Source organism: Eptatretus burgeri, chromosome 18, assembly GCF_056783735.1.
Source record: "Eptatretus burgeri isolate ZD-2024b chromosome 18, Ebu_testis_v1, whole genome shotgun sequence".
NCBI classification, from domain to species: Eukaryota; Metazoa; Chordata; class Myxini; order Myxiniformes; family Myxinidae; genus Eptatretus; species Eptatretus burgeri.
The window spans coordinates 32,242,211-32,267,843 of record NC_140978.1 but is presented as its reverse complement, the minus strand read 5'-3'; the positions used below and the strand labels follow the sequence as shown (position 1 = coordinate 32,267,843).

General features: G+C 47.9%; 1 long non-coding RNA gene and 1 pseudogene across 6 annotated transcripts in view; one reads left to right on the top strand and one right to left on the bottom strand.

Moving 5' to 3' along the window:
* Positions 1-24,598, top strand: part of LOC147008838 (uncharacterized) — a 59,758-nt pseudogene extending 35,160 nt beyond the window's left edge. Inside the window, exon 2 of the transcript XR_015053324.1 lies at positions 23,838-24,598. The product of XR_015053324.1 is annotated as an uncharacterized LOC147008838 (transcript). The remainder of the gene's footprint in view (positions 1-23,837) is intronic.
* Positions 1-25,633, bottom strand: part of LOC147008837 (uncharacterized) — a 44,186-nt gene that overhangs the window by 2,436 nt on the left and 16,117 nt on the right. The window contains exons 3-6 of one of the 5 annotated variants that reach the window (XR_015053326.1): positions 24,535-24,837; positions 24,051-24,239; positions 23,803-23,924; positions 11,791-11,980 (exon numbers count right to left, since the gene is read on the bottom strand). This is a non-coding gene — a long non-coding RNA (uncharacterized LOC147008837). Of the gene's footprint in view, positions 1-11,790; positions 11,981-23,802; positions 23,925-24,050; positions 24,838-25,633 lie in introns of all 5 variants that reach the window. The other 4 variants (XR_015053328.1, XR_015053325.1, XR_015053327.1 and 1 more) reach the window with 4 other exon arrangements.

The window sequence follows — 25,633 nt, the reverse complement described above, 5'->3', positions numbered from 1 at the left end:
GAATGCAATTGATGGGTCGGTTCGACCCGAGTTATACTTGGCAATAATTCATAATTCATTTGGACGAGATTGCTTCCAGTGAAGTTTTCGAACACATAGGGCGATGTCAGGAGTTTTCTGTGACGTTTGCACATCATTTGCAATGCTCCGTGTGCCTTCTGCATCTCGTTTTCTCATGCGCATCAGGAGATCTTCTCAACTTCTTGCGTTACTTTCATCTTTGAAATCGGATCAGTTCTTAAAAAACAAAGGGAAGCACTTCCTTTTTATTTCTACACTAGCAAATACAACCCATCGCTTAACTGATGGGAATATTTAGAGGGTAGGAGAGAAAGAGGAGATGGAGAGAGGAGGGAGGACAATGGGAAAGAGAGGAGCGAGGAGGAGCAAGGCGGGGGGGGAGCGACGTCTCACCACGCGATGCTATACACTCTGGGAGGGGGTGGGAGCAAAGAGGATGAGGAAGAAGGGAAGGGAAGGCAGTGTGAGGGAAGAGGAAGGGAAGGCAGTGTGAGGGGATGTGAAGGGAAGGCAACAAACCAGGGCATTACCGAGGTGATAAAATTCGCCCAACCAGCAACGTTTTCTTTTTAACAATCTGGATCTATATAAAACCAGGCAGGAGCATTTAAAACCCAAGCTATCTACCTGGAAAAGGCCTGCCTGCATGCGTGCTCACACATGCAGCAACCTTTGCACCCCTCAGGTCAGCTCACTCCAAGTCAGATTCATCCATGCTACTCTCTGGGAAAGCCGTTTTAAATTCAAAACTAATTGGTCAGTCCTTGGCAGCCCCCACCTTCCCCCCTCCCCCCCCCAATATGCATCCCTCCAACCTCCTCGTGGTCCAAGCTAATCGTGCACCCGCACCAGAAATATACTTATCGTTTCAATCACACACATGCATGGATTCTCACCAACACGCTCACTTTCCCCACACCCACAGTGCACGGCACGTCCCGCATGGCTTTGGCACCGCAGCATGTCCGCTCCCCACGTGCCATGGTTTGCGAAACAGCTGCATAACCTCACCATGGCACCATGTAGCACAGCTGCAGATAAGACTTTTATCCACTCGCCTGCTAACCCGCCCACCTCACACACTTAACCAAGCATGTAGGCATGCACACATCCCTGAGATGAGCCCTTTACAAATGCCAATCTCAGCATTTGTACCACGTCCATGCATGCTGTCTGCGTACCTCTTTGTGCTTGCAGTAACTGCCGGCTACACCTCCCAACCGGGACACACCGCCAGTTCCCACTGCATGGATGTTGTATCCTATGGGGTCATGTTCTCCTGTGGGGTCACATGTGCTCTCCTGAGGGGTCACATGTCCTGCATGCATTCTCCCCTGTACTTCCCCCAATTTCCTCCTCGAGGGAGTTCCAAACATGAGATTCGATTTGACGTTGGAAGGTATTTTTTTATGGATATATTAACATAATAATTATATTAATATAATGAAAGCAGATCGCAGAAAAGGGTGAAAAAATGCGATCTCATTTGAAAAAAAAAACAACAGTTATTATGTTATGGGGGACAGACAGACAAACAGACCGAAATGCAATACCCTCTCCTCTGTCCAGGGTAATCATGAAAATGTAAAATAAGAACCCCACAAAAAAAGACATACTCTTAAGACTTATTTGTCTCGTAAATATCATAAGGCAATATAAAACCAACTTTTGAAAAGCATTTTGTGACGTGTGTGTGTGTGTGTGTGTGTGTGTGTGTGTGTGTGTGTGTGTGTGTGTGTGTGTGTGTGTGTGTGTGTGTGTGTGTGTGTGTGTGTGTGTGTGTGTGTGTGTGTGTGTGTGTGTGTGTGTATATATATATATATATATATATGAATATATATATATATATATATATGAATATATATATATATATATATATATATATATATATATATATATATATATATATATATATATTGTTGCGGTGTTCGCGCCCGCCGGCGTGCTGACGGCCACGTAACTCGAATCGCGGCACGTCGCCCACCGGACGGACAATCCAGTCGTGACCCTCTCGGACTAACGCCGGGAACCAGTCACGGGTGGACCTTTCGGTCTCACCGCGATCGAGCCAATCAGCCCCCGCGTGGGATAGGGTTGCTCGCCAAATTCGACCTACCTAAGTACCCACGCGGAGGGTAGACCGGGCGATCGCACCTCGCCGCAGGTCGACTTCGGACACGGGCCACTTAAGCGACCCGTTCCGTACTATCAGAATAACCGAGCGGTGTTATCGTCGACCTCGACGGTTCGATTAATTATCGGGCGTATTCAGCCCACTACCAACCCTTTACGTGAAGCAAGATGAGGATTCAATGGGAGAAATGACGAAGCGAAGCGGGAAACAGTTCAACACAAAAGCACATTTATTCGCGGCACACGGCAAGCACACATATACAATTCCACCAAATGCACACAGAAAAGACACAATGCAATTTACACAAAAAGCAAATGTAAAAGCGAAAACACAATGCAGAGCTAATACCGACTACCGAGCACACGGCAACACTTATACAATTCTACTTCACAGACGGCGCCGACAACACATACCCAAAACCAAGGAAAGAATACCCTCAAGGATGAGGCGGGCCTGAGGCCGAGACCGGGTCGCGCCTACCCGTCTGGTGATGAGACGCGGAGCGGCGATGGCGCCCCAACCCCGCGGGCCTCGCGGGCAGTGTCTGGTAGGGGGTGGGAAAGGGGCCCCCTTGGTCGCACTATCTCAGCGCGGGGGGAAACAGGAGGGGGTTGCTGATGCTCGGGGTATAGAGGATCTTTATTATCCCTGGTGTGCGTCTCCACCTCGGCCAGGTCGCGCTGTCGGCCTCCCTCGGGTGCAGCTCCCTGCACGACGCGAGCACCCCCTCGTCTGGTGTCGCCGCCTTTCCACAGCTCGTCCCCTCCGTTCCGACTCCAACGCACACGACGAGCAGCTCCACCGCCCGCGAAGTCTTGACCCTCTGCTTCCGACTCTCCTACTCTCCGCCTCTCGACTCTCCTGACTGACGAACACGGTCCTTTTATCCCCCCGTAGCTTCGCCTTTGACCCCCTCCCTTTGACCTTTCACCTCGCTCCCCATTGGCCCGAGAAAAAGTGGCTGTGAAGGCTTTTTGATCCACAAATTTGCATATATCGATCGTCCTGGAGGCGGGGCCAAATCGCCCCTCGCTCACCGATTGGACGGCAAAAAGTGGGCGTGTGTCGTTTTTGATCCGTTTTTGAAGCACAAAATCCGTGATTTTGTACACGCTGTTCGACGCGCGCCCTGCACGAGTCCAACACCGGTACCCACAGCGGGGCAAGAACGGTGGCGATGCTACGGTTGCGAGGTGTGACGTGAAGGTCGTGGCGGTTGTGGTGAAGCGGCGTTGTGGTTGGTGGTTGATGTTGTGGTTGTGGTGGTAATCATGGCGGTTGGTCCAAAATAAAGATAGTAAAAGAAAAACGGCTATCCTGAAGAGTCGCAGCACGCATAAATGACATGTATTCCCACTAGACAACGGGTTTGGGCCTAACTACACATATACTTGCCGAGATACCTCACCTAAGGGACCTGAATGGTGGTTTGCGAATTTGGTAACCACAACACTACCCCCTTCCCTTTTTACAGACTCGTCCCGAGTCGTCAAATTTTCGTGTGCCATCATGTGTAGTTTTCCCCTAGTACATTTTACCTACGGATCCCTGAGTGCGACATTCATGGTATTCGTGTCCCCAAAATAAATAACCTGAGGGCTGCGTAACTACCTAAACAAACTCACTCACACGGACGACTGAAATAAAATTGCCGGCGCTAGACAGACAGACATGCCGGGGGCGCACTCATATGTACAGTACATCTTAACCTTAACTTACAAATTTTACACTAAACCATGGCCCAGGATCACTGAACTCTGCAAAAAGAAAGCAGTTAGCAGGGAGCCAGGCTGCCCACATGCAGTCTCTGGCTCAAACAATGCAGGTGACAGGGAACGTGGCTGGCTGCTCACACGCAGTCCAAGGCCTTCCCTTTTGAACTGAACGCAGTGAACCACAACGGTGCATGGGCTGCACAACGCAGTCTCCGTGCCAGCTCAAGTGGCACATGCAATGAGCACAACGAATGGATGGATGGACACAAACACGGTGCACGGGCCGCCACTGCAGGCCCGTGTTGTAGCTGCCAACAGGGCAGTTCTCGCAGCTTGCAAACTGTTGCCTTGATCCTGGCGCACATGGAAATGAACAGGGGGGGGGGGGCAAAGCAAAAATTGAACGGGGCTGGTGAACATGGGCAGTGGGCATGGCATGGCAAAGGTGAGCAGGCAAACACAGCCCGCAGAAGAAGGCCGCTGCAGGCAAACACAGCCCGCAGAACCAGGCCGTTGCAGGCAAACACAGCCCGCAGATGAACTGGCCGGCACAGGCCTTGAAGTACCACAGCTGCAGATGAAGCTGGCCAGCTTTTGCCGTCAGTGGAAGTTGGTGGAGGGAGTGCGGTGGTGCTGGCCACTTGGAAGGCGGGCTCGGACCTACCTACCTGTCTCCCTCCCACCTATCGCCTTTGCCTGTCACTGTACATACCCACTCCCTTAATTTGTCAAACCCCAATTTAGCCCCAACTTATTTTTTTGTTGTTTTTATTTTTACTTCCCCACTATAAATCGTCCCCTAACCCCCTTTATCGTCTTTGTTCGGCTAACCTATCCTGTCACCTAGCCTACTCCCAACCCCTACGTTCCCTTCCCGGAGGGGAATAAGGGAGAGCCAACGTCCTGTGTTGAGGCCCAACGAAGCCTCAGGATGGCCTCCCCAGAGTTCAGCGATCTATAACCAAAGTGGGTCCAGCGGCCCACAACGACAGCGAGGGGATGGATGGTGCGGAGGGGTACATCTCCTAATCGACCCTAACCATTTAACTGTTAAACTACCCCGGGGCTTTCAACAAGCGCCTCTCGCTTAAACTATTGGTTCTAACAACCCAGATTCCCGTCGCCTGTGTTGGTGTCCTCACAATTTCGGGCCTCGCCCCCCAATTTTCTCTCCGTGCCCTCACACGGTCTCCTGGCTAGGACACGTGGCTCCCTTTGGCAGGCACGACCCTCTGCCGAATCTCCCGCTATGGCACCCCCGGGCACTACACTGCCTCCGAGCCTACCAGCTCCCTAACACCGGGGAGTGCCCCCCATGGCACCTCCCCTGAAACGCACACGTGGCAGGCCGGCCTCCCGGGCCCCTTTCCGAGGGTCACCCGTGCCCACAACACTGCCCACGCGGCTAATGGCGCCCCGGGCCCCCGCACCAAGCAGGCGCACCCGTGCCCACTACTCTATCCCGGCCCCCCATGGGCCCATGGCCTACCGCGGCCGACTAGCCTGGTGCCCGGGGTACCCACTCAGCGATACTCACCTTTCGCAGCCACGCTCCCAAGCCCGTCAACAGGGCTCCTGCACCCCTCCAAATGGGTTTCGAGCCTACACTCCCACCAACAGCAAAACGACCTCCATTTTTGTTAATTTGACTAACCCAGCTAACTCACTTTACTCTGACCCCGGGGTCCCTTGGGCGGGAGTCACTCCTCCCCCCAATCACTCATCGCACCATGCATTCCCCACTCACTCCACTCACACAGACCCGCTGGCCTCACTCACTCACCAAGCACATGCTTCCACTTCACTCACCAACTCTTCAACACACACACCACTGAACTCTGCCATCCTTCTAACTACCTCCCCTAACTAACTCGTGCTCCCACGTCGTCCCTTAAACTACAGCACGTTCCTTTTAACACTACGTAGCTAAACTACGTCCCCTCTACACACTCACCAGTCTGTCTCTGTCTCCTAACTCAAAAATTCATTTTATTTCCCAACCTAAATCTGGCTACAATCCCTCTACCTAATCCATTCCACGGACTCCATGAGGACTTACCCCTGCCCCATGAAGTCGGTCTAACTAAGCTAACCCTTCCCCCTAACTAGTTTCCATCCTGTGCCCAGGCCAAGGGGGTCTTCCACCCCTTGCCCAGGAATCCTGTACACCCGAAAGTGAGGCTTGCTTTTTTTTTTTTCATGCGCAGCACCTGCGCGGCAACTCAGAGCTCGCGCACTTTGCACCTGCCCGTGACGTCATGCAGCTGCACGTGTTCCTCGTCCCTCCTTGGACGGGACCATCCGGCAGAGATACCCCTCCTGCCGGATTCCAACCCCACGTGCAGCCATGACGTCACCGTGCGCATAAAAAAAAACAAGCCCCACGTCTCGAGGGGTTCCCCACGCGAACACATGTGCTTTGCCCGTTGGAGCTTAACACACACGATCGCGTGGAGAACCCGTCCGGTCCAAATCCGTTTACCTGCCTAAACTTTGTCCGTCCGCGGGATCGGCAAATCCACCGCGTGCGTTTCCGGACCGGGACTTCACTCTCGCAAGCGAGCACGTGGTGGTCTCGTGCGTTGCACAGCACGGACCGCGTGCTCACTGCTGGGTGAACCCGGCACGGTCCCCGAAATAGCTACAGCCGCTACTCGGCTTTCGTTTCTCCCATGTCGCCGTCGTCGCCATTCAACCCACGCACACCTGCGTGTTACGACGCACACAGTCCACTCAATCACATTCACACGGGGAGACGCGGCTGCGTGCTCCCGCATGCCAACCGACATCTCCCTCACATACCGCTCTCTCACACACACGGTCTCCCTTGCACACAGCGACCTTGCACACGGCCGTTCACTCACGCGTGCGGGGGCACTCACCCGCGGTGCCTCACCCACACACCGTCCCTCGCTCACACACGCGGGGGCACTCAACCGCTGTTCCTCATCCACACTCCGTGCCTCACTCACACACGCGGGGGCACTCACCCGCGGTACCTCACTCATACACACGGCGACACTCAAACACGCGGTCTCTTCCACACACCGTGCCCCACTCATACACGCGGGGGCACTCAACCGCGGTGCCTCACTCACACTGGCCGTTTCATCCACACACGCGGGGGCACTAACCCGCGGTGCCTCATCCACACACGGCGTGCTGGGAAGCACGCACTCCGGCACCATCGCCACCACACCACTCACACACGGGGTCGCTTCCACACACGGGGACGCACTCACACCTTGCACCACACACACAGGGACAACCACACTGGGGATTTGTGTCCCCACAAGGGTCTCCGGGGCCTCTACACCCCCCAAGCTCTCCGTGCACCCGTCCACAGCACTCGTCCCCTCAACCTCGCAAAGCACGACCGAACTCACCTGGTCGTGACTCGCCTCAAGGGGGCAGACTCCCTCCCCTCGTTCCTGGAGGAGGTCATCCAGGTGCTCGCACTGGGTCTCTACCCAGTCCGCCAGCTCACCCCCATTATCCTCCACTACCTCTGTGTGTGTGTGTGCGTCACTTACCCCGTCTTCCTCGTGTAGTCTTTCCTCTATTTTTTCTATCTCCCGTGTCTCTGCCAACTCTTCACCCTTTACCTCCCTTGTCTCCACCATTATTATTTCCTTTGTCACGGCCTTCATGCCCGCCTGCAGGCATCGGCCCATGTTCTGCGTCTCACCCCGGAACTTTTTCATTTCCTCCTTCATGTTTGCTTCCATTCCGTTTATTTGCTTGTTCATTTCGTTTTTCATTTCATTTGTATTTGTATCCATCTTTTCGTTCATGCCTTTCATTTCGTTTTTCATTTCATTTGTATTTGTATCCATCTTTTCGTTCATGCCTTTCATTTCGTTTTTTATTTCATTTGTCATTGCCGCCAGCATGGCGCATAGCTGGGCCACGTCGGGTGCGCTTGAGTGAGCCGTTTCGGCAGGGGTTGGGGAAGGGTCTTGGTGGAGAGGGGGGGGGAGGTGTCATACACCGCGGCCGCTGCCGCACCCACCTCGGGCCCTGGGTTCAGTTGGGCGAGTTCGTGTTCCTGCACAATCAACATTTCCTGCTCGGGGATTCCATCCTGGACCATGGATTCTACATTACTACACATATACATTTCTAATACCCCCGGCTCCCGCTCGCCTTGAGACGCCATCTTGCTTCTCGTGAAGGGTTAATTTGCTCGCTCGTAATTTGGAGGGAATCGGGGGTCGCTTCTCTCACCCCTGGACCGATTCCCGTGAATTTAGCCGGAGACAGGAGAGCCCGTTTTCCTGTTCTCCGATACCAGTGCCGCGAGGAGGGCGATGAATTTGTATCGCACGACCTGACACCAGTGTTGCGGTGTTCGCGCCCGCCGGCGTGCTGACGGCCACGTAACTCGAATCGCGGCACGTCGCCCACCGGACGGACAATCCAGTCGTGACCCTCTCGGACTAACGCCGGGAACCAGTCACGGGTGGACCTTTCGGTCTCACCGCGATCGAGCCAATCAGCCCCCGCGTGGGATAGGGTTGCTCGCCAAATTCGACCTACCTAAGTACCCACGCGGAGGGTAGACCGGGCGATCGCACCTCGCCGCAGGTCGACTTCGGACACGGGCCACTTAAGCGACCCGTTCCGTACTATCAGAATAACCGAGCGGTGTTATCGTCGACCTCGACGGTTCGATTAATTATCGGGCGTATTCAGCCCACTACCAACCCTTTACGTGAAGCAAGATGAGGATTCAATGGGAGAAATGACGAAGCGAAGCGGGAAACAGTTCAACACAAAAGCACATTTATTCGCGGCACACGGCAAGCACACATATACAATTCCACCAAATGCACACAGAAAAGACACAATGCAATTTACACAAAAAGCAAATGTAAAAGCGAAAACACAATGCAGAGCTAATACCGACTACCGAGCACACGGCAACACTTATACAATTCTACTTCACAGACGGCGCCGACAACACATACCCAAAACCAAGGAAAGAATACCCTCAAGGATGAGGCGGGCCTGAGGCCGAGACCGGGTCGTGCCTACCCGTCTGGTGATGAGACGCGGAGCGGCGATGGCGCCCCAACCCCGCGGGCCTCGCGGGCAGTGTCTGGTAGGGGGTGGGAAAGGGGCCCCCTTGGTCGCACTATCTCAGCGCGGGGGGAAACAGGAGGGGGTTGCTGATGCTCGGGGTATAGAGGATCTTTATTATCCCTGGTGTGCGTCTCCACCTCGGCCAGGTCGCGCTGTCGGCCTCCCTCGGGTGCAGCTCCCTGCACGACGCGAGCACCCCCTCGTCTGGTGTCGCCGCCTTTCCACAGCTCGTCCCCTCCGTTCCGACTCCAACACACACGACGAGCAGCTCCACCGCCCGCGAAGTCTTGACCCTCTGCTTCCGACTCTCCTACTCTCCGCCTCTGGACTCTCCGACTCTCGACTCTCCTGACTGACGAACACGGTCCTTTTATCCCCCCCCCCGTAGCTTCGCCTTTGACCCCCTCCCTTTGACCTTTCACCTCGCTCCCCATTGGCCCGAGAAAAAGTGGGCGTGAAGGCTTTTTGATCCACAAATTTGCATATATCGATCGTCCTGGAGGCGGGGCCAAATCGCCCCTCGCTCACCGATTGGACTGCAAAAAGTGGGCGTGTGTCGTTTTTGATCCGTTTTTGAAGCACAAAATCCGTGATTTTGTACACGCTGTTCGACGCGCGCCCTGCACGAGTCCAACACCGGTACCCACAGCGGGGCAAGAACGGTGGCGATGCTACGGTTGCGAGGTGTGACGTGAAGGTCGTGGCGGTTGTGGTGAAGCGGCGTTGTGGTTGGTGGTTGATGTTGTGGTTGTGGTGGTAATCATGGTGGTTGGTCCAAAATAAAGATAGTAAAAGAAAAACGGCTATCCTGAAGAGTCGCAGCACGCATAAATGACATGTATTCCCACTAGACAACGGGTTTGGGCCTAACTACACATATACTTGCCGAGATACCTCACCTAAGGGACCTGAATGGTGGTTTGCGAATTTGGTAACCACAACAATATATATATATATATATATATATATATATATATATATATATATATATATATATATATATATATATATATATATATATATATATATTGTCGCGGATTCGCGCCCGCCGGCGTGCTGACGGCCACGTAACTCGAATCGCGGCACGTCACCCACCGGACGGACAATCCAGTCGTGACCCTCTCGGACTAACGCCGGGAACCAGTCACGGGTGGACCTTTCGGTCTCACCGCGATCGAGCCAATCGGCCCCCGCGTGGGATAGGGTTGCTCGCCAAATTCGACCTACCTAAGTACCCACACGGAGGGTAGACCGGGCGATCGCACCTCGCCGCAGGTCGACTTCGGACACGGGCCACTTAAGCGACCCGTTCCGTACTATCGGGATAACCGAGCGGTGTTATTCGTCGGCCTCGATGGTTTGATTAATTATCGGGCGTCTTAGCCCAGGACCAACCCTTTACGTGAAGCAAGATGGGGATTCAATGAAAGAAATGACGAAGCGAAGCGGGAAAACAGTTCAATAATAAGCACATTTATTTCGCGGCACATGGGAAGCACACATATACAATTCCACCAAAAGCACATAGAAAAGAAGAAGACAAAAAGCAAATGCAACAATGCAGATCTAATACCGACTACGCGAGCACACGGCAACACATACAATTTTACTTCACAGACGGCGCCGACAACACATATTCCCAAAGCAAAAGAAAAGAGAACCACCCTCCAGGATGAGGGGGTAGGCGGGCCTGGGGCCGAGACCGTGTCGGGCCTACCCGTCTGATGATGAGACGCGGAGCGGCGGTGGTGCCTCAACTCCGCGGGCCTCGCGGACAGTGTCTGGTAGGGGGTGGGAAGGGGGCCCCCTTTTGTCGCACTATCTCAGCGCGGGGGGAAACAGGAGGGGGTTGCTGATGCTCGGGGAAAGGAGGATTTCACAAAATCGCGGGTCCCGCGACGAGCGTCTCCACCACGACCTCGGTCGCGCCGCCGGCCTTTCTCTCTCCTCAGTTCCCCGAATCCGACGCGAGCACCCCTCGTTCGCCTTCGCCGCCGCCGCCTCTCCACAGCTCCCTCCTCTTCACTCCGACTCCGCGAACTCCCAACTGCACTGAGCTCTTCCTCCGCTTCCAACTCAACTCTTCCTCCTGCGAACTGAACTGCTTCTCAACTTCCACTGGACTCGACTCGACTGATGAACGCAGTCGTTTTTATAAGCCCCGTGGCTTCGCTCTCTCATCTTTGACCCTCTGCCTCCGACCTTTCACCTCGCTCCCCATTGGCCCGAGAAAAAGTGGGCGTGAATGCTTTTTGATCCATGAATTTGCATATAGCGACCGCCCTCCAACGCCCTGGAGGCGGGGCCAAATCGCCCCTCGCTCACCGATTGGACGGAACAAAAGTGGGCGTGAGTCGTTTTTGATCCGTTTTTCTGCGGAAAGTCCGCGATGCTTTTGAACACGCTGCACGGTGCGCGCCTTACACGAGTCCAGCATCGGTGCCCACGAGTAGCGCGAGATGACGGTGATGCGATGGTGGTGAGTTGTGACGGTAAAGGTCGTGGCGGTTGTGGTGAAGCGGCGTTGTGGTTGGTGGTTGTTGTTGTGATGGCTGTTGAGACGTGGTTGGTGGTGGTAATAATGGCGGTTGGTCCAAAATAAAGATAGTAAAAGAAAAACGGCTATCCTGAAGAGTCGCAGCACGCATGAATGACATTTATTCCCTCTAGACAACGGGTTTGGGCCTAACTACACATATACTTACCGAGATATCTCACCTAAGGGACCTGAATGGTGGTTTGCGAATTTGGTAACCACAACAATATATATGGATATCTCTCATGAATTTCAAGCTGCAGTTTCTCATAAAATATATTTGTGATTGAATGACGTACACAAACATACAATTTGAGCATGCGCTTTTCACAGCACACCAGTGCATCCACTTTCCGCTGGTACACCAGGGGCCTCTGTCTCGCCATTTCCTAGGCAGATGCCTCACCCATTCCCATCTGTTTGGGACAGGTCATTCCAGGCAAGCACCCGAAGGGACGCCTCAGTTTCACCGGAGGAGACCGCCATCTGCTGGAAGACACATCAGCCCCCACCCTGTCACACACCTGATGTGTTTTACAGAATGAAGTGTTTTGTGGTGGCTGGAGTGCAAATTATGCCATCACCCTCCAAGAGAAAGTAACCAACTGCAGCAGAACATCCGCAGATGCAGTTCGCACCAGATATGGATGGCCGTTGGCTCATAAATAGCTCCTCCACCCTTTGGCAGGTTTTGTATTTAATCCTGCTGGGTGTCCATGTCTATACATGTTCCACATTAGGGGACCTGATGGGGAGAGCCGGTTTCATCGCCGACATTCAATGATGACCAGGTTAGTATGGGTTTACATGTGACCATAGCAAGTCGCAGACCTGATCTGTCTTGACCTGAATGACTTAAAAATGAAAAATCAATCATACAGTGACAACTTGGCAAAACCGAACAGCACTCCGTAGAGAACATACCTCCACTAGGCTAAATAGTTTACATTTTTATGCCACTAATAGGTCAGATCCGATTCCGGACCTTAACCAAAATCTAACTGGCTTGTTCTTATCACATAACCAACTCTTCCACCTCGTTTTGTCACAAGTTGTCCACAACTTTTAGAGATAACATGCTATACATAGTTTTTGGCCCCATCTCAAAATGGTGAAGAATCAGTTAAAAATTAAATAACTCTCGTATCCAGATCCGGATTTTCACCAAAATTGAATCAATTCTTCCTCGTGGCACTCCCAACCTGTCCACCAAGTTTCATGTGAATCCATTATAACCTTTTGAGATATTGTGCTATATATCGTTTTTGGCATGATCTCTCAATGGTGAACAATCTCTTTAAAAAAAAAAAATCTCCGATCCGGATGTGGATTCGGATCTTCACCAAAATTTAGTGTTGTCGTCCGTGGCTGTTCACCTACACACAGAAAAATTTCCAAACGATTGTTTGAAAACTGTGGTCAAAAATCGTGTGACAGACAAACAAACTGACAGACAAACAGGCAGAAAAACGCTGCAGACCAACATACTTGATAAAAAATTAAAAAAAACATTTCGCCAAGTAACACGTAAATTTACAGTCAGTAGCAGTCTTACGTAAATTGGCTGAACGGTGTGAATAAGGAGGTAATCTCGAGGAAACGCTACGGGATCGGTCAGTCTGTTGAGTAACGAGCGATCGCATCCAACGCAGATTGCTAATGGGACGCCTTGAATAGAGCTTCATCAATGGAATTGGTGGAAAAGAACACATTGGATCTCCATGAACATACCGGAGTAGTGCGAGATCAGGGAGCAGTGAACAAGATGACGAGTTTGAATAGCCGCCGGACCCCCCGGGCTTTATCTTTTGAAGAGGGGTCCACAGTAAAATGTGATCACTGTGGACGGATGGCTCATAATCAAGCTAGCGAGTGTTCAGCTAGAAATGTGGACTGCGAAAAAGTGGCAAAAAGGGTCACTTTGCAAGAGTCTGTCGTTCAAAACCCAAAAACCCAAAGCTTTCCCCAGAGCAAGTACAGCTCTCCACAGGGAATGAGCAAAAGGTCTCAATACAAGACATATCAGTTAGAGGAGGAAAATGAAGAGGACACGTACAGTGTTTTTTATAAATCGAGCAACCAAGCAAAATCCAAACCGCTGGTTGTGAGGTTGGAGGTACAAGGCAGAGAAGTACAGATGCAAATAGATACGGGGTCTTCGGTATCACTGATTAGTGTCGCTACATTCCAGAAGTGGAAGGCAGACAACCCAAACAGACCCACAATCTTCCCCAGTCAGACCACACTACGCACATATACTGGTGAACCTGTGGATATTGTGGGAGAATGCAAGGTCGCTGCAAGGTAGGGCACACAAAAGGCAGAGTTGACCTTAATGATGGTGAGAGATTCGGGGTCCAGTGTGCTGGGACGGGATTGGCTCCGAGTAATCTGGTTGAATTGGCAGGAGGTGAACAACCTCAATGTCGGTGATCAATTGAGGAAACTCCTTAAGGATGATGGAGACCTTTTCACCTTGGAGCTGGGAAAACTGAAAGGAACGGAGGTTGTGCTAGATATTGACCCAAATGCAATTCCTAAGTTTGTGAAAGCCTGCCCGGTACAATTTTCGCTGAGAGGGAAGGTAGATCAGGATTTGGATCGGTTGCTAAAGTCTGGGATCACAGAACTTGTACAATTTCCTGATTGGGCAGCTCAGATCGTCCCAGTTATGAAAGGAGATGGCTCGGTTCGGATATGCAGAGACTCCAAGGTTACAGTCAATCCAGCAGCCCCCTCAGACACTTACCCCATTCCACGCATTGATGAGTTGTTCGCAAAACTTTCTGGGGGGAACTCTTCACAAAGCTAGACTTGAGCCACGTCTATACTACCAGCAGTTGGTTTTGTCAAAAAATTCACGTGAATTTGTCACAATAAACACACATAGGGGATTGTTCAGATACACACGCTTACCATTTGGTGTGTCAACGGTGCCACTTGTGTTCCATCGCACAATGGAGAATTTGCTGGAGGGGATTCCAGGAGTCGTGGTCTACCTTGATGATTTGTTAGTAATGGGAAATTCTGTTGGTGCACCATTTTTGCAACCTTAAGAGTGTCTTGAAGAAGTTGCAAGATGCGGGATTGCGATTACAATGACATAAATGAGTTTTTCTCGCTGCTGAAGTCACATACCTCGGCCACAAGTTAACCGTGAATGGGATACAGCCGACAGATGAGAAGGTCAGGGCGATCACCGAGGCACCTGCACCAAATAATGTAAAAGAACTGAAGTCCTTCTTCGGGCTACTGAACTACGATGGCAAGTTTTCGCCAGATTTAGCATCTGCACTTGAGCCTCGACATTGCCTACTATGGAAGGAGGTGTGGTGGCAATGGAAGAAGGATCAACAAGGAGCATTCCGAAAAGCAAAGTGCTTGCTAAAATCCACACAAGTCCTGACTCATTACGATGATCACAAGAAACTAGTGGGGTCATGTGATACCAGTCATATGGTGTCGGAGCGGTGCTGGCGCACATAATGCCAGATGGGACAGAGAGACCGATTGGGTATACTTCGTGCACATTGAATAAGGCAGAGCGCAGATACTCTCAGGTTGATAAGGAAGGTCTTGCAGTAATTTTTGGAGTTAATAAGTTCCACATCTATCTGGATGGCCATGCCTTTCAAATAAATACAGACCACAAGCCCTTGCTAGGGTTATTTCATGAAAAGCGGGCTATTCCACCAATGGTATCACCTCGAGTTCAGCATTGGGCATTAACCCTTGCAGCCTACGATTATCATATTGTATACAAACCTGGCATGACCAATGCCAATGCCGACGTGCTGAACAGTCTTCCACGTGCAATGACTGGGCTGGAAGCTCCAATTCCGGAAGAAGTGACTCTCTTGATGGACACGACGGAGAGTTCACTAATCACCCCTATGCATGTACGGCTAATGACAGGCAGGGACCCTATGCTTTCATGCGTTCGTGAGTATATCTTCAGGGGTTGGCCAGGCACATTGCCCCAGGAAGAGTTCAAACGATTCGCTAGTCATAAGCAGGAACTGAGTGTTCACTGAGTGTGCACAAGCACCGAACTGAGGAAAGCAGGAACTGAGTGGTTGTGTGCTATGGGGAGCACGGATGGTACTGCCACCCCAATACCAACGTCAGATGGTTGACATGTTGCACGAGGGCCACCCAGGTATTGTTAGGATGAAGGCTTTGGCACGAAGCTACATGTAGTGGCCACGAATGGATATTGACTTGGAGCAAAAGGTTAAAGGATATCATGAATGTCAGGCGTTCTAGAAACTTCCTTCTAAAGCACCACTGCATCTTTGGGAGTACCCTAGTCAAACATGGTCGTGCATACATGTAGACTATGCGGGTCCAGTCGAGGGAAAGATGCTATTCATTGTGGTCAATGCATACTCAAAGTGGATTGAAGTATATGTCACTTCGAAGATGTCGAGTGAAGTCATGATTGACAAAATGCAAGAAGCGTTTGCTGCACACGGCATACCTCAAACTCTTGTGTCAGACAATGGGCCGTGTTTCACGAGCGAACAATTTGAAAAGTTCATGAAAATGAACGGAGTTTGACATGTCAGGAGTGCTCCATACCATCCAGCGACAAACGGGTTGGCAGAACGTGCGGTGCAAACTGTGAAATCGGCACTCCATAAAATGAGTGGTCCCTTGCACACTCGTGTGTCGCAATTTCCCTTGAGTTATCGCACAACACCGCAGTCCACAATGACACAAACACTGACAGAGATGCTCATGAACAGGAAACTCCGTACACGTATAAACATGGTTGTACCCAACATCACCGCTATGGTTGAGCATAAACAGCTGTCACAAAAATTAACTCATGATGCACGGACAATTCAGGAGTTTGAAATTGGATAATACGTTTCAGTTCAAAATTACAGCTCAGGCAGCAAGTGGGTACCCGGTTACATCGCCAAGTGAATGGGTCCTGTTTCATATACTGTGGAAGTGTCAACTGGGGGCATGCAGCAGATGTGGAAGCGGATTTGATGCAGCAGATTTGTCATCGAAAGTCATCAGCGATGTTGATTTTTCAGCAGAAGTGGAGGAAGCTCCTGAACATCGGAGGGAGTGACACACAGGTACCTGAGGAGAGCAACGTTGCAGTGGATGACATTGAGGGCCCCAAGGTCGACATTGTTCCGGTGCCCGTCAGTAGGTGTTGCCCACAAAAAGATTGAAGACCGAAACAACCAGATTGCTATGTCTGTAAAAATAATTAAAAGCCAAGCATGCATTGTACAAATACTGAAGTATTAATTGCTCTCATTGACATATTGCGTACGACATGAGTACGTAAGCCATGGGAATTTTTGGAGAATTTAGGATTACAATTGTTCTTGAGGAAGTGTTTAAATGGGTGTCAATTGTCTGAGGAGGAGGATGTGTGATGTATTGCTCTGTTGCGTCTGCACATGCGTGGACAGGCCTGGTGTGTGATGGTCGGATGAAAAGCTTGTTGGACAATGGCGGCGTTCTGGTAACCCGTGTTTCTCTTTGCCTCTTGACACACATTTCGGTTCTGGGAGAACTGAACAAAATTAAACAGGATACTATGAAATAACTAGCTTTAACTATGTGAGGATCTCCTTTGGGACTCATGAAAACCATAACAGTATGATCGACTGCTCATGCTAAATAAAGTTTGAAAACTAAAACATCATAAGTCATGCGGTTCGGCAGTCATCTTGGATTTTAGCTAAAACCTTTTTAAAATATCGACATTTCATTCCCATTAGACCCCTCGAGATCCCAAAAATGAAGGCGTCATTATCGAATTATAGTCTACATCGGGACTCAATGACAACCCTCAAGTTTCATTAAATTTAGTGGAGCCGTTTCAGAGAAAACCAATGTAAAAGATTTTCCTTCAATCCAATATGGTTGCCAAACCAAGTGACCGATGACATCATCGTCATCACACCAGATGCACCAAAGGTAGTTGATCATATCTGGGAAGTATGGCATTGATAGTTTAAGTGGTTTCAGAGAAATGTATATATATATTTTTTTAATATTTAACTTAATATCAATTTGGTTGCCACACCACATGACCGATGGCGTTTCAGTGATCAAACTTTTATCCCCCGTGCCGAGTCGATGACATACTTCAAGTTTAACATTGATAGGTTAAGCGTGGGGCTGCTTGGGCCCCGGTATAACTGCTCACAGTTATAAAGCATGTTCAAACACTGTACTTGCCTGCCAAAAAGGATCGAGCATGAACAAACAATGCTTGAAAGGCAATGGCAAACCACCCAGTGGAACATGTGCCAAGAAACTGGTTTGGCAACACCAACACTGTGCAGAGTATGGATAATCAAAATAAATAAATAAAACTACAAAGAGAGTGTGTCTGATATCATGAATACACTCCATGACCAAGTGATGTACCCGTTGATCATAAGTAATAAACATTACAACCAATTTTTGTTTTTGAGGCTCATCTGACGTTATAACAGGAAATATTCTGGAAAAGCCCAAATTTGTTTTCATTGATGTTCCACCACAATCATTGATGGAGCTCTTCTGTCCCCTAGTGGACAATGTCTGTGGAACAATTACTTTTCTCAAACCAATGTTGAGAAAGCCGTGCCAACCACCGTGGAAAGAATTTGAAACTAAGTTTCTGGTACGAGCCCTGATATTGAGAACATCCATTGAGAAAGGGCTCACGACCGAAACATCGCTTCACCTTCCCCATGATGGTCAGCAGACCTCTCTTAGCAGTTGGTTGAGAAAATTCAGTCTATTTATAATCTGATGCAGACCGACTCTAGTCTTTACAAAGACTAATTTCCTATTTAATGTCAGCAGAACGCTCATTCCACGACCTGCTGATGGTGAAGGTGGTGACCCTGAACCCACATATGTTGGAGGTAAAGCCATTGGCTTGAAAACTCATGGCTTGCCCTTTCTTTACTTGTTTAACTACATAGTTCAGAGAACACCTTACCCTAACGCAGTTTTGAGAAAAATGACAAATAGATAAATAGATGAAGGCCTCTATATAGCCCAGACATCGATTTTCGTGGTACACATCTTAGAACTATGCAAACTTGACTGTCAGGACAGGTATGGGAGTGCGTTGCTGAATCCACTTTCCCCTGGTACTCCAGGGGCCTCTGTCTGACCATCCCCCAGGTAGATGCCTGGCCCATCCCCATGAGATGGTGATCAACCTGCTGCAACAATGAGGAACATGGTCAGCCCATTGGCCTCTTCCCTCATGAGACTCCCTCGCCGAGACAATCTGGTGAGCAGGATCAGCATCAGGAAAACGAGCCACATGTCCATACAGCCGCAGCTGATGCTCACGGACTATTGAGGTTACAACTCTCATCTGAGTCTCTCTCAGAAACCGCGAGTTGAACACAAAGTCTGACCAGCGATAGCCAATGATTCTTCGAAGCAGTTAAGTCTCTGTCTCAGATCCCTGGTCAGCTTCCAAGTCTCACATCCATAGAGCAAGACTGGAAGCACCAGGGACTGAAAGACTCAGACTTTTGTCCCCCTGCATCAGTACCGACAGTGCCACAACCCATGATCCAGTGAATCCATGACTCCCTAGGCTCAACCCAGACTAGACTTTGACCTCTGGCTCACAACATGCTGAGACATGAATATCACTGCTAAAGGCCCAGTCACACCTTGACGTTTTAGCCAGCTTATGCCGATTTTTGAAAAATTTGTCTAAAACGCTGGCACACGTCGAATACGTTATGGGTAAGTTTTGGAAACATTGAGAGCACGCTGAAAAACACTGCCATACGTCGTAGTACGCTGGCTTTCATCATTGTACTTTGCGGTTGTCCTCAAATTTTAACATGGTTGAAATTTTACGACTTATGCCAGCGTATGACTCACAAGTTCGGCTACACTGGCCATAAGTTGCAGGCACGATATGTGATCGTTGACACACGTCCACACACGTTACTTGTAAGTTACTCATAAGTCGAAACACGTCAAGGTAATGGTTAGCATCAGTGTTCCAGACTCCCTGGTTTTTTTTTTTTTTGGGGGGGGGGGTTCTTCAGTATGAAGGTGAAGTTGACACTTCGATTTCTAGTGCAGTTATGATTTAAATCGTTGAGCAGCAGCCTATTAATTATATTATATCCGCACTAGAAATCGAATTGTCAACATCACCGTCATACCGAAGAAAAAAATAATAATAATAATAATAAAAACCAGGGAGTCTGGAACACTGACGCTAACCATTACCTCGACGTGTTTCGACTTATGAGTAACTTACAAGTAACTTTTGTCGACGTGTGTCAACGTTCGCATATCGTGCGTACAACTTATTCCCATCGCATGCGGAACGTGTGAGGCATATGGTAAGTACGTCGTAAAATTTTTAACACGTTTAAAATTTCAAGACGTATTCCACTTGCTACGACGTATGATAGCGTACTTTAGAATTGTATTCACGTATACCAAACTTACCCATACCGTATTCGACGTGTGCCAGCGTTTTAGATGCATTTTTCAGAGGTTGGCATAAGCTGGCAAGATCGCCAAGGTGTGACTGCGATGTTGGCACTTCCATTTCTCCAGCGGTTATGATTTGAATCGTTGTGCAGCAGCCTTTTAATAGGCTACGCCACGAGTTCGTCGGCGATAGGTGCAGCGCGCTATGACCAAGTTAAACTATCGTTGGGCAGAGGTTGTGAGCGCCGACAACAGGCTAAGCATTCGTTGGTACAAGTTATCTTTAACACAACGAAACGTTCTGTGCCCGTTACTAATACGTTATGCATATGACCAACACGTTATGAATACCTCCAAAACTTAAAAAAAAAGATCAAAACTTCAGCGTACGCCAACGTTTTACGTGCATTTTTATACGTTGCCATTCCTGGTTAAAACGTCAAGGTGTGACTGGGCCTTAAGCCAATGAAAGAAGCACAGAAATGAGCTGGTACATTCAACAAAAGGGATATTTATTTTACAATAATTGGGGAGATGAAGCACACAAAGAGCAGAGTTATCACGACTATAAGAAATGCAGTGTACAATGAGCAAAGAAAGCACTTACACAGTTGTTGAATTACACACACAACTAGAATCACACACTTACCGACATAACTGAGCTATAAGGACTCTGGCTGTTGTGTGCAGTGAGCTTCCAAATTCGTAACAGTAACAGCTGTCAACCCTTAGATCGGTGAGCAGCAGCTTCTTCGCTCTCTGCGGATCTGGATAAGATCACAAGCTGGTCCAACACGTGCAACATGTCTTTCAATCCTGACAAATATCTCACTATGTCTCTCCCTTTTTGGGGGGAGAGAAAAAAAAGCTTTTGGTCTCATGATCTGCCATGATCTTTCCTGGGAACGCCATGAAGGGGGATGACGACTGGGCATCCTCCATTGTGCAAAGTTCTTCCTTGGCACACTTGAGCTCCTGACCACGTACAATGCTTTCATCCGCAGCCTAATGGAGTACTTACTGCTCTCCCCTCTGGGCTGTTGCTTCCACCTCTCACCTTTTTTGGCTTCACGCTATGAAAACCAAGGCTTTTAGGGTCATTGGTATCTCCCACGATAAGGCTGAGTCTTGATATCTCTATCTCTATCTCTATCTCTATCTCTATCTCTATCTCTATCTCTATCTCTATCTCTATCTCTATCTCTATCTCTATCTCTCCCTCTCGGCAGGTCAGTGGTCTTTCTGTCTTCTCCTACCTCCGTTCCGGCTTCGCCCCCCCCCCCGCTCTGTCTGCGATATGTACCCCTGCCCCCCCTCCAATATTTCTGCAGAGCACTTAAGGTCTGCCAGCAACCCGCTTCTGGTAAAACTACCAAAATCAAAAATCACTGCCCACCTTCATTCTTTCATTCCTCTTTTTCCCACTTTTGGAACAAACTCCCACACTCTCTTCAATCCCACTCTTCACTCAATGTCTTTGAAACAGCTGCTCACCACCATCTCTTATCTTCCCCATTCCAAAATCATGATCTTAACTCTCGTTAATCTACTCTCGTTAATCCACCCCAACCCACCTCCTTCAAATTCCCTGCTTTCCTTCCTGAAAATCCCTGTAGTGTAAGGACCTGAAAGTCCCTGTAGTGTCCATCTTGTTTACCCTGTGTACCCCAACCCATCCCATCCCATCCCTCTCCCTCCACAGATCTCCTGTTGTCTCTGTTCCCCACTGTTTTGTGTTTCCCTCTCCCACCCCTCCTGTGTCCTGCTCCCTTTGTTATACGTTCTGTGTTACCTTATATATGAGCCTCAGTATTGTACATTAAAATAAAATAAAAAACTGTGCACAGGTACATTTCTTTTTCTCAGCTTTCTTCAACATTGGCGTGAAAGTTGCCAGCTTTAGTTGTTTGATCGAGTCATGAAATCCAACACTGGTAGACAACAACCGAGTGTTGACGAAATCCACGAATGCGTTTCTCCCCTATTCTTCCTGCATTCAATAAGCTCTCTTCACATTCTTAATATGCCAGAACACCTGACCTTATCTTGATCAAATCAGATATTTCTGTTTGGAAGGGATTGACCATAGCCTCAACACAATCGATCACATCTTTCACGCCAGATTTGTGTCTCTTGAATGTTTCTGCCGAGGTCTTTATGCTGACTGCCCTCTCCATGTAGACCAGCCACGCTTGCATACTGTCGAGTTATCATCGCTTTGTCACTTTGTCACATCGATAAACGGCTGTTTAATTCAGAGAACTTCGTGACACCACCGGTGCATTTGGTGTCTCCACTTCAGGTCTGTTCAATGGCTTGATCACGGGCTGTTGCGGAGAAGCTCTATCTATTTTGCTGTTGCACAGTCGATTCTCCATTCAGAATATGCTCCATCGCAGAAGGAGATGCTCCATTCAGGATATGCTTTTGATTCCTTGTGAAGAAGTGTTCGACTTTTTTGCATATGATGCAAGACACAGGCAGCACATTTTCTGATCTCTGGGCTCCAGTTAATGAGGAGTTGGCAGAGAACCGCAGTGATATTCATCACACTTTCATCAGAGGTTCACTCAACTCAGCGGAGCAAGACATTGCCCTTTCTTCCACCAACCTCGACTCAGTGGAGCAAGAAATTGTACCTTCTTCCACCAACTTATTTTCAAGATGCTTCTTGCCACCTTGGATGTTAGCAAGTTTTGTTTGTGAAACTCGAGTAACAACACTGATGATACCCATACTGAGTTGGATTCAGTTCCTCATGGTAATGGCAATTGTCACGTATTTTGACTCTCATGCCACGCTTTCCCACTTAGGCCATGAGCCAGACCCAGTAATTTTTGGCCACCGGTACCATCCGAGAGGAATAATGCTCATCATAATTTTTGAAAGGGTATACATATCTACAGTCAGAAACGATGTGATAGCATTGCATTGGTGGTTTCCTTTTGTGTGTTATTAGCCGTTTAGTAACCCCAACGCAAAATAAACTTTTCTGAAACCGGCGTAAGACAGAAGAAGACATTCTATTTATAGCTAATGGTTCTCTCTTATTAGAGGCTATATCTTCTTGAAAATTATTGGGCACATAGCTCATGTTATTTGCTTTTCAAAACAGTTGTTAAAACTAGCCTAGCATTTAGTGTTTGCAATTACAGGCACAAATAGTCCAGTGCTGATGCATTGCAGAACAAATGATTTTGTTTTCATATAAAGTGGTACGGAAGATTTTTGCCCATACCCTAATTAAAGGATACCATGTTTAAATACGTGAATTTGAAGAAAATTTAATCATAAACTAAAACCAGAGAGTTGGTGTTAATGCCACCCAATGCTCGCCTGTTTATACATTTATCGTTTTTTAAAGACTAGTCTAATAATATTTTTTATAAAGCATTGCAGTGAAGTCCGATCCAAATAATTTTAAAGCAATATATGTATTTGTATATTGTAATCAGTAAAAAAATAGTGTGGTAGATAAAAACATTAGAAAGGAAATAACTTGCATCAAAAACTTTAACATTTTCACGCTCACGCTCACGCCGGGGGTATCGCTATAGCTCTCTGTTCTTTGAACAGGCGAGCTAATAACAAAATATATCTTAAGTTAGATGTACATTATAAATGTTATTGTTATTATTGTTAACCCACTCTCCCAAAACGAAAAATACCGCAAATCAAGGAAAATTTGTTACTTTTCGTTTTTCTTGCATGCAGGCTACAAATACATGAATAAAAACATCTTAAATGATTTGAAGGTTCATGATTTTATGTATGAATATAATGTATAAATATAATGTATAAATCATCAACATAAATGTATAAATCATGTATAAATATAATCATTTTTGTGTACGGTGTGTTTTTACCTGATATGTTAATCTGATTTTATTTTCTGTTTCAGGTATTTCGGTGGTGGTGGTGGTGGGAACAGTTCTGCACCAGACGTGGCCCCTTTGCTTCAGAATGGAAAAGCTTCAGTACAAGGCATCTGTTAAAAATCAGTGTATCATACACATGACAGCATCCACATAAGATGATGAACATTTAGTCAGTCCTCAAAGCTATGATTCATTGCTAACCTTACTTGAAGCAGCCAAAGTGAGAAGCCATTCACCTATTTTAGACATTGCCAAGCAGCTTGAAGATGAAGAAGTCCCAAAAATCTTCTATCACCAGAAATGCCGAAGCCTCTTCACCATGAAGAGAGATTTGGAGACTTTGAACAGGAAAGCAGCTGAAAGCCTTCCTGATGAGGCTGGCAGCAGTGGCAGTACATCAAAAAGACCAAGTGGAAGATCGTCATCTGCAGGAAGGGTGTACGATCCGATCTGCATTTTCTGTAACAAGGTCAAGTTTCAAAAGCACTCCAAATCACGTGAAAAGCTTACACAAGCTGTACAACTAAGAGCAGACCAAACATTACGAGAATGTGCCATCCAAAAGGGAGATGAAAACATTCTAGCAGTAACAAGTAGAAACATAGTTGCTGTAAAGGCACACTATCATGTTTCATGCTATAAGAATTATACAAGAGTCAATAAAATAGAACATGAGTGCAAAGATAAGAATGAGAAAGAAAACGAAACAGATATGAAGACCTTTTCAAGTATATCAGAACTGATATCATTTCCAACAAGAAGATTGTACCAATCACTTCTTTGACCACGAAGCTGGAATCCTTCATGCGGTCTGGTGGAGTTGAACACAGACTGCATGATTCCACGAGGAAGCACATTCGCAGAAAACTGGAATCTGAACTTGGAGAATCAGTAGATATATTTCCAGATGACAAGGGAAAGTTGTTAATGGTTCCTGACAGTGTATCATTCAAGGATGTATTCTTGGAAAATCAAATGCTTCACAGGGAGCTCAGAGCTTGGAAGGCCAAATCGACCAATATCCTGCATGACACAAACATGACACAAACATCCTGCAACATACAAAAATAAATTTAGATTTTTGGATTTGTAAATAAATTTTCGAAACACCAATGTAATTATATTGTTCCAGAGCTTTTATTTACTTTCCATAGTAAATGATAGACAAATAGTTTTCTAAATGCGGTATGATTTATCACGCAGGAAATAGACACTGATATATACTGTAAGTGTCACCAATGACATACCTTTCAACCGAGGCATGTTTCGCACTTTTTGTTGAGAAGAAAATGATCCCAGCAAAAGGTGAGACAAATTTCAATGTTAATGTTTGACTGATAAAAAAAAAATGTTGTTAAGTTGAAATAGAATGTCTTACTTTGTACTGGCAATTTTGCACAAAAGCTTATTTAAGGGTAGGCATATAAACAGGGTGATAACACACAACAAGCTACCACCGATGCAATGCTATCACATATTTTCTAACTCCAGGGTTGCATAGCTTGCCAAAAAATCACTATGAGAATTATTCCCCCCAGATGGTACCGACCAACCCGACTGGCTCATGGACTAACTGTCCTTCGTTTTTTCCAAGCTCAATTCACAATAACAGCACACTTTGGAGCCATCTTCAAATAATGGATAGTAAATTAAACACTCCATGATGGAAATAATCAGTGCTATTGTTTGTTTGTTTTTGTTTCTCGAGAGAAAGCACGATTGTACTGAGCCCAAAACTACAGCTCACTGGTTGCTTTTCATGAATGCCGACGTCACACACTCAAAGAACTATGGGTAATTGATTACGAAATTGGTGAGG